General features: G+C 34.9%; 1 protein-coding gene and 1 non-coding gene across 2 annotated transcripts in view; both read right to left on the reverse strand.

Moving 5' to 3' along the window:
• The window catches only part of OPRK1 (opioid receptor kappa 1), a 204,248-nt gene that overhangs the window by 38,966 nt on the left and 149,366 nt on the right, over window positions 1-15,916 (reverse strand). The gene's annotated exons all lie outside the window — the stretch shown is intronic.
• LOC126021690 (U6 spliceosomal RNA) lies at window positions 8,154-8,257 on the reverse strand. Its single transcript, XR_007500181.1, has one exon. It is a non-coding gene; the product is annotated as a U6 spliceosomal RNA (small nuclear RNA).

Below are 15,916 nucleotides of genomic sequence, written 5' to 3' on the forward strand. Positions count from 1 at the left end.
CTCCCATTCTCTCTCTCTCTCTCTCTCTCTCTCTCTCTCTCTCTCTCTCTCTCTCTCCCTCTCTCCCTCTCTCACTCTGTTCCATGTTCCTAGTCTTTTTCCACTTCATGTGACATCGTGAGAGTAAGATATACTACCCATCTGGAAAGCTACAAAATGAGGGACCTAAATACTATGATGGAGGAGCATGTCTTTCACGGTCCCAGTATTTTTGTTTCTATGATGTTAGATGTCAGAAACTCAGTCTTTGTGCATGTGGATATCAGCCTTCCTGTTTCACTGGGCCAATGTCTATTGTTTGCCATTACACACCACTCTCTACCTTCTTTTTCATGCTCAGTGTTCAGAAGATCTGCTTGATTCTTCGGCAATGATTAGAAGATAAACCAAGCATAAAATACTGTGTTTGTTCCAGTGCCTTCCCACTAGAGCTCTGTCAGGGACATAGCTCCTGCCGGTCAGCCTTTGAATGGCTCTACCCTGTCTGACCTCATTATACTGTCCTTCTTTTGACTCTCTGGGCCAAAAGGTGGAAAAGCTCTTGATGTCCTATTTTTTTTTCTCACTGAGCTACTGAAGTCATCCTTTGTTGATTTCCCTAAGCTCATCCCACAGCGTTTTTACTAACACAGTTAATGCTATAGGTCTAGCTACTCCCAGGATCACTTTCCTCAATTCATATGGGATCTATTGTCACTGCAAAAAATGAGCTGGTCATTATACCTTGTGCATTGAATCTTAACCTACATTCATACAAAAGGAATGGTTTATTTGAGCTTATTCTAAATTTTTAGCTTTATCTGTTTGATCATCTATCTTTCTATATGCAAGAGGTTAGCTCTGAAAAGACTATGTTGCTGTCTTAAATTTTTTAATATCTTTATTTAAACACCGTGTTTACAAACATGATTGTAGTTGGGTTTTGGTCATAAAAAGAACACCACCCTTCACCAGTGCAACATTCCCATCACCAATGTTGTCTTGATTTTCTAAGAGTTGAAATTGTCTTTAAGTGAATACAATAATTCATTAGTTCTCCAAAGAAATAGAAATAGTGATGCTCCCCAAAGAAGCTTCCTTTTCCTTTGAACAATCATCACCAAATATTCCACTGAGGTGAGAACAGTTAATTCTACATAACTCAGATTGTAGCTTCACTGGTTGGAGAGATGTCTTCTTGATTTCATACTTCAGAATGCATTTAATCTAAACTCATGTCCAAACCCATCATGTGAATTATCTCTAAGCAGTAAATTTTTTCTACTTATATGTCCTCTAACTCATTTTATTTAAGATATTTTTTTTTTTTTTGGTTTTTGGGCCACACCCTGTGACGCTCAGGGGTTACTCCTGGCTATGCGCTCAGAAGTTGCTCCTGGCTTCTTGGGGGACCATATGGGACGCCGGGGGATCGAACCGCGGTCCGTCCTAGGCTAGCGCAGGCAAGGCAGGCACCTTACCTCCAGCGCCACCGCCCGGCCCCTATTTAAGATATTTAAAAAATATTAGAACTGCAAATAATTAATTTTTTTAATTTCTGTTTGTCTTGTTGCTTGTCAGAATAAATGAATTGCTTATTTCTAACATAAGTTGAAACAACGTGGCTCAGTAATTGCCAGTATGGATACTCTACTGAAAATTATTTTCTTTCCACTTGTTTATATTGTTCTTAATTTGACTAAATGAAGTTGAATGAGAGGGAAACCCCCATCTGGCAATCCTTTTCACAAACATTTCCAGAACCAGTCTTTTCATCTGATATAATTCACTCCAACAGAGCAGGAGAGGTGGAAGCCTCTCTGTGTTAATCTTTAATGGTCTCTCTACTTAAGAACCTTACTAAAGGCACTTCAGACCTTCCTTCAACAACTGAGAACTTAATAAAAAATATTTTAAAACATGAGCACATTATTTAAGTAGGATTCTTGTTTGTTTTATGATTTTACTCTATGTATAAAAATATGAGATGAAAGGGAGAACAAAAAATGTGTAGTTGAAAACTTAAAGGAAAACTTGTAATGACTGGTGCACAACTCAACAAGAAATTTTATAAAGCACTGTCATTTCAGAGTTAGCCAGCTACTAATTGGGAAGATAACTAGCTTCCCAGAACCTAGAAAATCCTGAATAGTCCAATGATTTTTAATTTTTTGCTTTGGTTTTTGAGCCACACCCAATGGCACTCGAGGGTTACTACTGACTCTGTGCTCAGAAATTGCTCCTGGCTTGGGAGTCTGTCTGGGATCCCAGGGATTGAACTCACATCTGTCCTGGGTCAACCACATAAGACAACAGCCTATCCCTGTGCTACCACTCCAGCTCCTGATTTTTTAATTTTTAATTAACTATTAAGGCACCGTTTTTTACAATGTTATTCACAATTTTGTTTCTGGAATACTATGGTGCAACACCATTCCATTGTCAGTATTAACACCCCTCAACCAGTGTCCTCAGATTTCCTCCCACCCACAATCTGCCTCCATGGCAGCAAACTTTTAAAGTTTGAATATTGTAATGTGGAACTCATGTCTGCAATATTATTGACTCTGTCAATAATATATATGTAGATTTATATATGTATAAATTATATAAGTAAATTTTTATACCACAGATGGACATGTATTTACCTATACACATTTATATTAACTGATGTGCTCAAGGCACCTGGACCCTGCCCCTGTTACCTCCTCTGTTCATTCTTACCTCCTACACCTCAGTTTCTTTCCTTTTGCTATTATCTGAATCTTCCAGGAGAAATTGTGGCCAGAAGAAATCTTCCAGAGTGAAGCCAGAATTTACTATAACCCCGCAAAACTTGCTATGCTGCATACAAATAGTAAAACGTCTCTGCTTTAGTAAAGCAAATGATTCACAATGATATGACTATTCGTGCCCCTACCAACATATTTCCATATTTCCATGTATGTAGACCAAATGACTCAAGAATAATGGCATGTAACTACCTGAGCAGGAATGAAGGATAGGCAAGAATGCAAGCAAAGATTGGTGGAGGGAAGTGTTCAACCGGGAGGAGGGAGATATGGAAAGGTCGTAAGTGTTATATATGAAACCCTATTTAAACCCATACATACATACAATCATGTATGTATCATGGTGCTTAGTAAAGAAAAATATTTAAAAACAACTTTATAAATCACAGTAGATAAATAAAAATTTATGAATAAATAAATGTTTTTTAAAATTTTGAAAAAAAACAAACAAAAACAAAAAAAGAAACCCTATTTGCAACAGTATTGCAAACCACAGTGCACAAAAGAAGAAAGCAGGAAAAATAAATAGTACAGAAGAACCAGACTGGTGGGTGGGAGGCAAATGAAGGAAATGGGGGGAAATGACATGGAGAGAAATTGACATGGGTGAAAAGATTGGCATTTCTGAAATTCAATAATGAATGACTTTCTGATTTCCTGGTGACTAAATAAATTTTAAATAAAGAATACTGGATTGTTATGCATGAACATTTCACAGAAAAACACAAAAGTGGAAGAATGGACTTGGAACTTGAAAAGGGCACTAAGCCAATACTAGCAAGTATTTGAAAGGTGGCTTTAGTTTCAGAGTAATCATATTTGACTTACAAACATTAATGACATTTTTCCCTTTTCTTACTTCTTACAGCACATTTTGAGCAAAATGAAGAACACATAATGAAAGAAAATACATTTTAATATATATGCACACACATATGTTTATATACCTTTATTACCAAAAATAACAAATCTGGACAAAAATTGCTGCACTCCTATGAATCTTATATTCTATTGTGCACATTTACAAAGATCAATAAAATCCTTGAATTTAACAAAATACAGGAGATCATGACTAAAAAGAGTTCAGGCTCGAGTAAGTTTTGCATTTGTAATAAGCTTGAAAAAAATGTTCCTTTCTTGGCAATAAATTTTATAATTATCCAGTTAGCATTTGGAGTCTAGAAACAAGATTCCCTGACTGAAGAAGTCATAAATCATGACATCCAGTAACAGTGACTGATTCTGTCTTATAAGAAAAGTATTTAAAATTCTGGCTTTTTTTAAAACAGCATGTGCCACTAAAATAAAAAATCTAGACAGCACTCAAAGAATATTTTAGGAGAGTAAAATAATTCTTATATGATATATTCAAGAAAAAAACGAATTAAATGTGAAGAGTTCAGCTAACACAGAGGAGAATTCTGTTTAATTATATTGATGATTTATTTCCTTTCCCAGAACAACAGAAAAAGAAAACAAGGATTTGACAACAGCAGAGGGAGCAGGTGCTATAAAGGAAAGCGAGAAGAGAAAATAAAAATAGCTGACACATAGATGATATTTTCAATGAGAGAGACAATGTTGAACTCAGCCTACTATGATCCCAACATAACTTCAAATTTTGAATCATCTTACAAGATTTTTTCCTGATTTCATGGTTTAGGTAGTCTACTCAAATAGCCTTTGATGCTGCTGGTCTTGACAATATAAATTTTTATTAGCCTTTGATTTTCCTCAAAGAACTTTGACAGACTATATGATATCTCATTTGATCATGATAATTTCCTTTTAAATTATATAGAGTAAATCTACATCTATTTCGTAAATATAAAACAGGCTGTGAGGTTTTAAGACATGTTAACTGTGATCACTTAATAAGCGAAAAAACTAGGAATAGAATTGTTTTTTTGAGTTCCATCCAGTGATCTCTTCACCTCCTAGGCTGCACAAAATTTTAGTTTTAATAAAAGTGGAGATGAGTCACAGAGCAAAATTAAAATGTGAGAAGGATGTCAAGTATTCACATTCACTTTAACATTGAAACACGAACTGTGGATTTGTTGTCTAGCTACAAGAGCCAGTTAATGTGATTAATTCCAGGCCATAATGGAAAATTTTAAGGGGCCTCCCCAGCAGTCTTTGCATTCCCAGGGATCACTCCTAGGGACAATCAGTCCAATGGGACGGACCTGGTGGTTTTGTGCTAAGGCTTGGAGGTATAATGCACCTACCAATGCAGAGGGTGTGGGGGGTGTGTCTCTGATCAAACTTGGGACCATTGAACCCTTTGAACTGGCTTCCTGATTAACAATGGATATTATTTTGAAAAAAACCACAAACAAATTCATGTTAATTTTGTTTTATTTGGTATTGTTTGACCACCGTATATATCAACTGCATTTCTCTGAATTTGTGAATTTAAAACACTGCTATTGGGGCTGGAGAGATAGCATGGAGGTAAGGCATTTGCCTTGCATGCAGAAGGTCGGTGGCTCAAATTCCAGCATCCCCTGAGCCTGGCAGGAGCGATTTCTGAGCATAGAACCAGGAGTAACCCCTGAGCGGTGCCTATGTGACCCAAAAACCAAAACAACAACAACAACAAAAATACTACTGCTGCTTCAAACCAATAAAAGTATAAGCAACAAAACTGCCCTATAAATGGGATATATTTAGACAACTATAGCCAGCAAAAATAGTTCCACAGGAATTCTAAAGATGTGGAACAGTAATCACTAAAAATATGTTTGTTGAGAGAAAATAACAATTATGAACTGGATTACACAGCATTTGTGAAAATAAATCTCTCCATTATATACAATTCCGATTATTTAAGTAGTAAACATTACAAATAGAAAACTACAAGGCTTCACTCATTGCCTTTCTCTTATGTTCCCTAGTCTGCCCCTATGTAATACAAGAAAAGTCCCTGTTTTGAGTTTTTTTGTGGGATTTTTTAATGCAAATGTAACTAAATTTTTTACATTTTATACAAAAATATTTGTGGTGCACTGTTTTTCATGGAAAAGTGTAAGCTATAAACTTTGCTGTAACAATCAAGTGTTTAATCACACTTTAAAAATATTGTAAATTCATAACAGCTCTCCATTTTGTGTAATACCAAATTTGTGTAATACAATCAGGAAGAGAAATTTGGGTTGTTCTACTGTCTTTCTTTCATGGACAGTGCTTCAAGTGTGTCATGTGTCAATGTACAGGTTTACAGATTTTACTAGTGAAAATAAAATCTTAGTGAAGATTTAGTTAAAATTTGGTTAAAATTAGTGAAAATTTCAGGAGGAAATAAGGCAATGCTTTGATTAGCTATAAAAAGCAGACATTTCAATGAAATATATTAATACATAAAGGAAATAAACATTTAAAAATTAATTGTTTGCTGTTATTTGCTGTTTTTATTGTAACATGTGCTTTGGATTTTATGATGCAACTCTTCATGTCTTCCCAGATCTGTGTTTAATAACAATACAATCATATCTAAAATTAACAATGATGCAGGCATTTTTATCTCAGAAACAAGCAAACATTACAAGTCAGCATCTTGTGTTTGTTTGCTTGCTTATTTGTTTCCAGAAAACCAGTGATTAAATTTTTACCTGCATGTTGTTTACTAATGATTCTAAATGAGGTAATCTATAACTATCTCATCAAGTTTATTTTAACGCAAATTTGGCCTTTTTTATTGCATCTAATTCTGACTCACAGAACTTATTCATATAACTCATTATTTTGGGGCATTCTTCCAAGAGTGCTCACAAGATCGAGTTCATTCCTGGTTATCCTCTGCCCCTGCAACCAACCAGCAGTTTAGTGCTAGTGTCTGAGGTGTTGATACTATGACAGGGATCAATCAAAAGCATCCTAGCAATTCTTGGGGACCTCCAGGGCTACAGTTGTCATATGTTGTGTGAGGTGGCATTGGAACCATAGAACCAATCAGGTGGTACACATACAAACATGTGACCCTAATCCCTGTATGACTTCCTAGCTTCAGAGTTCATTTTGTCTTGATCTCTTCACAGCTCTTAGCAACATATTTATTTGTCTAAAACAGGTAAGATTTGTCCTTTCTGAGCAGGCTGTCACCTCCCTCCCATGCCTCAATTCTTCTGAAAGCCTCAGATGCCATGCCCAGTACCCAAGCTGCCACCATGTCTACCCATATCAGCCAGTGACATGGATTCATTTGCAAATCACAATGACAAAAAGAAAATAGAGAAAGAGAGAAAGAAGCATAGAAACAAATTGCCAACATCAATGGCAGGAAGGATGAACTGGTGAGCACTTGTATACATTCTATGAATGAAACCCAACAATGAACAACACAGTGCTTAAATTAAAAAAAAAAATTTCTAAATCTCTAAAAAGACCAGACAATCTGTGAAAATTTATGTATCTACAGGTCTCTCAGCTATCACACCGGAACTCCTTGGGAGAGGCAAGAGTAAGACCCCCAACTTGCTAACCACTCACCCTACAACCAACCCACAACCACTGCAACACTAATGGCCCAGTTTCACTTCTTTTTCACTCATCTCTGCAGAAATACCCAACCACAAAAAAATTTTAGATATGCCAGTTTGAAAGTCAACATTGCTAGGGTCTTTTGGAGGACAGGGTGAGCTTTTTATTACCCAAGCATCCATACGTCTAGAAGCCCTGGCAGCATGCACAGGATTCCCAGTAGCCACCATATGTACCCATCAACCAGTACCATAAACTCATTGAACTCTAGAAAGAGATTCAATCCTAGTCACAAGAACTCATGGATAAATAGATCTCACAGCTGATCATACTGGGGAGCCTCTAGAGAGAAGCAGGCCAAGTTTCACCAGCTATAACTCTCCACCCACTCGCGCTCTCAAACACACACACACACACACACACACACACACACACACACACAGAGCAATAGCTGCCACACCAATGACCCAACCTCACCACTTTCCTACTAATTTCTACAAAAACACCTAATGCCCCATACTCCAGGTATGTCATTTTGGGGCCTGAGATAAATGGAGTCTTTTGGGGGACAGGGCAAATAATCTCCCCCTGCTTCCATACTTCCAGAAGACACAGTATCTATAAACATAATTCAAACTCCTAACCATATCAGCTCAACAACTCAACTCCACAGATCCTCGAAGTCCTGAGATACAGACATCTCCATATTTTTCATTATTGACATCCAAGTAGAAAGTCACCAAATTAAATGTGAAATTATCATGGAAGCTGCCTAAGCTCAATAAGCAAAACCAACAACAGGATACTCAACTAGCAACAAACAGTTTAATAAATCTTCAGACAATGACATCATAACCCCACTCCTAGATATTTTTCACAATTTTTCTTTTATAAAGTTTTAAAAATATGGAATGCCTCACATTTGCATGTCATCCTTGCACAGGGGCCATACTAATATTCTCTGTATCATTCCAATTTTAGTTATGTGCTGCTGAAGAGAACACACAAATTTTCTTCTAATGATGTTTTCTTTTAAATTCCATTACCATTTAGTTGTAACAAGCAATATTAAGTAAATTATTCAAATCTGCCAAGAGGCAGGCTTAGGGAGTGTGTGAAACTGGGAACATGATGGAGGAAATGTTACACTGGTGATAGGATTGGTGTTGGAACATTGAATGCCCAAAAGTAACACTATTATGAGCAGCTTTGTATTTCAAATAAAAATCATACTCTAATTTCTGAGTTTGCATTACTTCAAAGATTCTTAAGTACAATGTTTTAATTATCTTGCTTTTTGAAAATACTCTTACTTATCCTTTGTTCCTCTTTAATGAAAAAATCATTTAAATTATATTTTAGAGATATATTAAAAACCTGTTATGATTTTTTTGTTTTGTTTTGTTTTTGTTTTTGGGCCACACCTGGTGATGCTCAAGGGTTACTCCTGGATATGCATTCAGAAATTGCTCCTGGTTTGGTGGACCATATGGGACACCGGGGGATCAAACCGCTGTGTGTCCTAGGCCAGCTGTTTGCAAGGTAAACACCCTACTGCTGCACCACCACTCTGGTCCCTGTTATGATTTTTTGATTAAGGCTTATCCTAAGGACCTGATGCATTTACTACCAGAGAGAGTTAGCCAACATGATGTTCCTGAACTTTCTATTCCAACACTGACATTTTGTCTATGACTATAAACAGGGTAATTCCTTCTGATAGAAGCCCGTCACTAACTATACTTACATAAAGGTAATCGAGCAAACAGTCACATTTAAAACCAATTGGGAAGGCCAAGCCCCACTCTCCAATAGTGCATGTAACTATGAAGAATTACTCCCTTCCATTTAGCACAGAAAGCACAACAACTAGCAGTAATACTATTACCTCCAATCAGACAAATTACCACCCCAAAACACCTTCTGAAAACTAATAAGCTTTTCTTAACAGGACTTACTAGAATAAAGCAAACAGTAAAGTTCTAATCAGTATATGACCATTCACCATGACTGTGACAGAACTGGGTTCCAAAGATGAGTGAAAACCTCCATGTTCCAGGCAATTCTTAAAAATTGTCTTGCAACCTCTTACTTTTCAAATGTAGGCAACTTTGTTTCTGACTAGAAACCCAACTACAATCATGCTTGTAATCATGGTGCTTAAATATTAAAAAAATAAAAATATTAACAAACATCACAGAAAAATTGTACAATACCAAGATATTCAGATTTGAAATTAAATCAGTACAACTAAATCTTTGTACTAGTATAACTTTACACTTTATTAGTATGTACCCCTTAAACTCACAATGTGCCTTATAATATAAGTTATATGAATGTCCTTAGTAAAGGATCTATACTTGGATTTTCCCAATTAACTTAAAATATACTTTCATAATTGATTTATTGAAAACAAGATCTAACATTGCATTTTATTGTGTTGTCTTCAAAATCCTTTTATCTATAACCATCCCCTCCCTATGTTTCACTTTTTCTTCATTAGTTGTTTATTGAAAGAACTGAGTAGTTTGTGGAATTTATCACATCCTGGTAAAAGCTGAGCGGCTTTTACCATTGTGGCTTCTTTAATATGTTTGTTGTTGTTGTTTTTTTGGGTTTTTTTTGCCTGCAGCTTTTATCATTTAGCAGTTAGATGTAGAAGTATGATTTGTTTTAGGGTCACAAAAAATAACAAAGAAAAGAAAAAGTTAAAGTAGGCGACTTAAGTACAGAGTAGTTTGTTTTTAAACTTCTAAATTTGGAAACAAGATAGTCTTGTTAAAAACAAAATAGTCGTCTCCTCTAAAACTTAATGTGCTCATTGGAAGCTCAAGCAGATTTTATGCTTTAAGTACAAAAACAGCTTCCTAAAACTACTAGGCTAAATTTTAAGCTTTTCTGTTTGGGTTACCTGTGATCAAGTAAACTGGGCAATCCCCACAAGTACTATGGCTCAACAGCTCCTCTTAATAAGGATTTTTTAATTCTAGAAATGCTACATTTTTCTCTTACACCAAAAGCATCATTTCAAATGGCCCCATAGAGGTTTATCTCATATACAAGAACGCGTTGTTGTCCTCTCTGCCATATACTTGAGAAACAACATAGACACCTTCACAGCCATGCATACCACCAGGCAGCCTGGCTCTGAGAAACAACAGAAATTTTATACATAAATACCACAGGATTGCTGCAAACAAAGAAGCCTTGTTTGGTTGATTGCTTGGGGGGCACACTCACTGGTTCTTAGGATACATTTATGGTTCTGTGCTTAGAGATAATATGAACTGATAAGGCTTAGGGAACTCTAACTCTAGGGTCAACATATGTGACTGATACGTGGTTACCCAAAATGCAAAGCAAGTGCCTAACATCTGTACTATCTTTCATGCCTACCAGGAATCAACTTTTAAGTAGGCACAAGGCTATTCACATTCTACCAGAGCTATGCTTCTGAGTCAGCAGAGGAAGCAGACAAAAATGTCCTCCTAAATTCACCCTGCAAAAGAAACCTGAGGCATGGCTGACCCAGTTTCTTATCAGTCTAGGTATTGACTCGACCTTTCCCTTGTGACAATGACAAGTTGCCCTGGTTGTTGGTAAAGCAAAGATAGTTTGGGGATCTTGCAAGGGTTTGAGAGCGACTAGATTGGGTTCAGCCTGCACCATTTGATAAGAGAATTTGCTTCACACTGTCTACTGTCTACTACAGCAAGCTGCTCTCAAGACTTGGAGAGGTAGTTCATGCATTTGGTCTATAGAAACAATGGATCTGAACAAAACAGAGATAAGTGCATTCTCAATAGTTTTAAATAATGGTTATAAGGTTTGTTATTGGAGCCAATAGTACAGCTGGGAAGAGTGTTTTCCTTGCATGCAGCCAACCTATATCATTACTAGGGTCCCCAAGCCTGCCAGGAGTGATCCCTCAGTTCATAAAAATCAATAGAAAGGATGCAAGTGTTTTTGCTATGACAGTTTATTACTTTCATATCCACAGTATAGGCATGCATCCCAGCTGAAGAGAGTACAGAGATAATAAGTTACTTGCCTTTTATGCTGTCATTCCTGGTTCAATTATGGTACCACATATGGTTCTCTAAGCAACACTAGGAGTCAATATCAAGCAAAGTAAGGAATATCCCCTAAACACTACTATTTATGTACCCCATTCCCAAAATACACACCTACTTTCAAGTTGACCAAATGCTAAGTTTACCATATAGTGCATGTTCTTATAATATGGTAGACATAAATGTGAAATTATGGGGCCAGAGCATTAGCACAATGGTAGGGTATTTTCCTTGCACACAGCCCATCCAGGACAGATGGTGATTCGAATCCCGGCATTCCATATGGTTCACAGAGCCTGCCAGGAGAGCTTTCTGAGTGCAGAGCCAGGAGTAACCCCTGATCTCTGCTGGATGTAACCCAAAAACATAACCACCTTCATTCTTTGGAGACTTTATTCTAAAACTATTTGAAATAACGCTTACTTTATGTCATTGTGCTTTATAAATTTCCTTCTTAATAAAATACTACATTTTTAATTGGGAAAATATTTGCACCCTTAGGTTTTCTTTCATTATGGTACTTTTTAAAAAGAAGAGATTTACTTCTCTTAGAGAAAATGCAACCATTTAATATGTACTTTACATTAGTTTCAGTGTATTTTTTGTTCTTGTATAATTATTGCCACCATCTTTAAGACTATTTTTTATCTGCAGAGGATAGAAATGATGTGTCTTGAAGTGGTTCATTTTTGCCATATCACCGATTAATCTGAAAGCAAGCATTAGTTGTTATGATAGATTTGCTTTAATTACTTTGCTGTTTTTAAACTTTACCAATAGAGCAAAATGCATTAATATTGCATTCAATTTTTTCTGAATAGTATTTCATTCCATAGATGTGTGACTATTATTATTAGCTCATTAGTTGATGGATATTACAATTAATTTCAATTTGGGGTACTATAAATAATGTTTCATGTTTGAACTATAAATAATGTTCATGTTTAAAAGTGGATGAATGTTTTTTATTTTATTTTATTTCTAGATACACCTGGAAGAACACATTACTTACTTCTGGATATTTGCTTGGAGTGAGACTCAGGGTAGTTTCTCCATCTCTGTCCCTCTGAGCAGGGTCAAGCTTTCCTGAGCAGCAAGGTCGTATGTCATCTCACACCTAAGAGCCAAGCACATGTCACCAAAACAAAACAAAAAAAACAAGAACAACCAGAGCTAGCATGAATGCAAGGAGAAAGGGACTCTCATTCACTGTTGATGGCAATGCAAACTGGTCCAGTAGTTTTGGAAAACAATAAGAACTTTCTTCAAAAAGCTAAAAATTGAGCTTCTATATTATCCAGCAATACCACTCTTAGGTATATACCCTGGGAACACATTACAAAAATGCCCTCTGTACTCCTATGTTTGATGTAGCACTATTTACAATAGCCAGAATCTGGAAGTCTAAAATATCAGGTGCCTGAAAATAGCTGAGTGGCTAAAGAAATATATCTACATAATCTAGTACTATCCAGCTGTTACTAAAAATGAAGTAATAAAATTTGCTTATACATATTTGGACATGGAGATTATTATGCTGAATGAAATGAGTCAAAAAAGGGTAGACATAGAATAAAAAGAGAAAGAAAGAAAGAAAGAAAGAAAGAAAGAAAGAAAGAAAGAAAGAAAGAAAGAAAGAAAGAAAGAAAGAAAGAAAGAAAGAAAGAAAGAAAGAAAGAAAGAAAGAAAGAAAGAAAGAAAGAAAGAAAGAAAGAAGAGAGAAAGAAAGAGAAAGAAAGAAAGAAAGATAGAAAGAAAGAAAGAAAGAAGAAAGAAAGAAAGAAAGAAAGAAAGAAAGAAAGAAAGAAAGAAAGAAAGAAAGAAAGAAGAGAAAGAAAGAAAGAAAGAAAGAAAGAAAGAAAGAAAGAAAGAAAGAAAGAAAGAAAGAAAGAAAGAAAGAAAGAAAGAAAGAAAGAAGAGAGAAAGAAGAGAGAAAGAAGAGAGGGAGGAAGGAAGGAAGGAAGGAAGGAAGGAAGGAAGGAAGGAAGGAAGGAAGGAAGGAAGGAAGGAAGGAAGGAAGGAAGGAAGAGAAAGAAAAAGAAAGAAAAGAAGAAACAAGAAAAATGAGAAAGTGACATCCTTTATGAACAAAGATGCAAAAATTTTTCAATAAGCAAAATCAAATTCACATAGAAAAAATTATACGCCACAGCCATAAATGAAATCTTGACTTAATGTTTAACAAACTCAGTAATGTAATATAACATATAAAGGGAATAAATAACAAAAACTAGTTTTTAAAACTTGTAGAAAAAGTTGACATAAATGTATAACCTACTATGCTGACACTAACAGAAATATTATTCTTTCACTGAAGAACACTGCAAACTACCACTCAATTTGCCAAATCTTCTGAAATATCTGCTACACAGCGTAGAGTTTATGTATTTTTTGAAGAAGGATGTGGGAGAGAGGAACACATGCAGGTGGAGGGGGGATATCTGTAGCTCCAAAGACTTCCTGCAATTTTAGAAAATGTTTTCTGGTTTTTACCTTTAGCATTCAAAAATGTTTTGATTTCCCTCATCATATAATTTGTAATTATAACATTTGTTTTAATATTTTCTCTAACATACTGGCAGATTATTGATTATATTCTTTTCCTTTTGATACTTTCATCAAATTGCAAATCATATAATCTTACAATAGATTTTAAGAAAAAATTACCTGGGATTAGAAACAAAATTTTTCATCTAACATAAGCATTGAGTTTTTCTAATGATAAGTATTTGGAATAGAGATAAAAATTAACAATTATAAATTCTTATATTTAAATTTATAAATAAGATGGAAATTCAAGAAAGTAAAAACATTAGCACATTTAAGTGTAGCCATTTTTCTTATCAATATAAATTTTTTCAATTTCTTTCAATTACAGGTAACATTATAAAAATAATTTTACTAGGAACATCACACAAAATACATTACATTTATGCATTTGCTCTGAGAAAGATTTAGAATATTGTCTCTCCACAATCTTTATTATTTTCTAACAGAAGCTTTCTATTGATATATACCCAATTTTTGTCATTATAGAGCCATAATTTCATATAATAAGCCCTTAGGACATCAAGTATTGGACATGCAGGTATATAGAGATAAATATGTTTAGCTAAAAAGGTAATAGTTTGAGTAGAGAGGCAGGAAAGGTGACTTTATGGACCCTTCATAGCAATTACCACAACTCTGACACCATTAAGGAATACTCTCTTGTTAGTGCTCAGTATTCACTTGTGAATCTGCCACTTCTCCGTGATATTATTTCACATCTAAGTTCAGAAATAGTAGCAACCCTTAGCTGTAACAAAAATATTGCTTTTGGGTGTTTGCGTGTGTTTATGTTATACAGAGATGAACAGCTAATAAACCAAGTCTGAGAACTGCTGGGGATTTTTTGGTAGAAATTAGAAATATAGCTATATCATATTTTATTATGGTTCAATTTCTTTTGTTAAGAGAAATTTTCACATTATGGATACTAGAATTCAATTCTAAAACTAATGTCAGCAAATTAACATGTTTTCAAAATGTGTTTCAGTGGCATCTTCATACCACTGACTCTTGAGAGAAGTCTGATAGAGAAGGTTGAACTTTTCCCTTGACTCCCAGGCACCAATACTGCCAGGAAACACATTCTCCCGTTTTTGACATGTAAGGAACTGACACTTTCTGAGCCACATTGATTTATTTTCTTTCACTTTTTTTCTGATTGAGATGTTAAAGTAAATTTTATCATGAAATAATTTTAATATTTAATAATAATAAATGTGCTAATAATAAGAAAATATGTTCTTTTAATTTTAAAGATATACAAAGAGTATAAAAGGTCCAGGAGATAATGCAGTTTTCAAGTAGCTTGCCTGGTTCAATTCCTGGCAACCTAGAGAGTCCTCTTCACCCAGCAGGAGTAATCTATGAGCACTCTTACAGGGGAAGCTGTGAGCACAACCAGAAGAAGAATATAAAAATATAGAAAATAATTACAGAATTAATTCCACATAGTAACTCATAGAAGTAAGGAAAATAGATTATTTTAATATAGGATAAAAATGTAATGAGTATATATATATATTAATGAAATTTTCTCTTTAACTCTTTATTCCTATAAAGTTAATAAGTTTGTACTGGTAGATGTATGCTACAGTACCATCAGAAACCATAAATTTTGTATCTATAAGGCAAAAATAGATTGGTTTTGACTAATTGTCATTGACTAAAAAGAGAAGTGAAGAGAAGAAGCAGAGAAAGAATATAAAAATGTTGGTGAATAGCTCTTATTCCAAGAATATTGTCATTTGTCAAAAATAGAACATGTATTTCATCATTCTATCCACACATTGTATTACTTTTACAATTTTTTAAATTTCAAATGTCACCTGGAATTTGGAAATAGCAATACTTTACTTTTTGAGGCATGCATAGTGAATCAAATTTTTGAGTGGTGCATAGAGCACACTATACTTGCCTCAGAAAAGAGAATCCAAAATGATTTTAGTAATGGCAATATTTTGTAAACATTTTGAACCTGTGTAAGCTCAGTACAGAAAATAGAAACCATTTCAAATGAGAATATTTAATTCTGAAAATTTT

The sequence above is a fragment of the Suncus etruscus genome, chromosome 10, assembly GCF_024139225.1.
Source record: "Suncus etruscus isolate mSunEtr1 chromosome 10, mSunEtr1.pri.cur, whole genome shotgun sequence".
NCBI classification, from domain to species: domain Eukaryota; kingdom Metazoa; phylum Chordata; class Mammalia; order Eulipotyphla; family Soricidae; genus Suncus; species Suncus etruscus.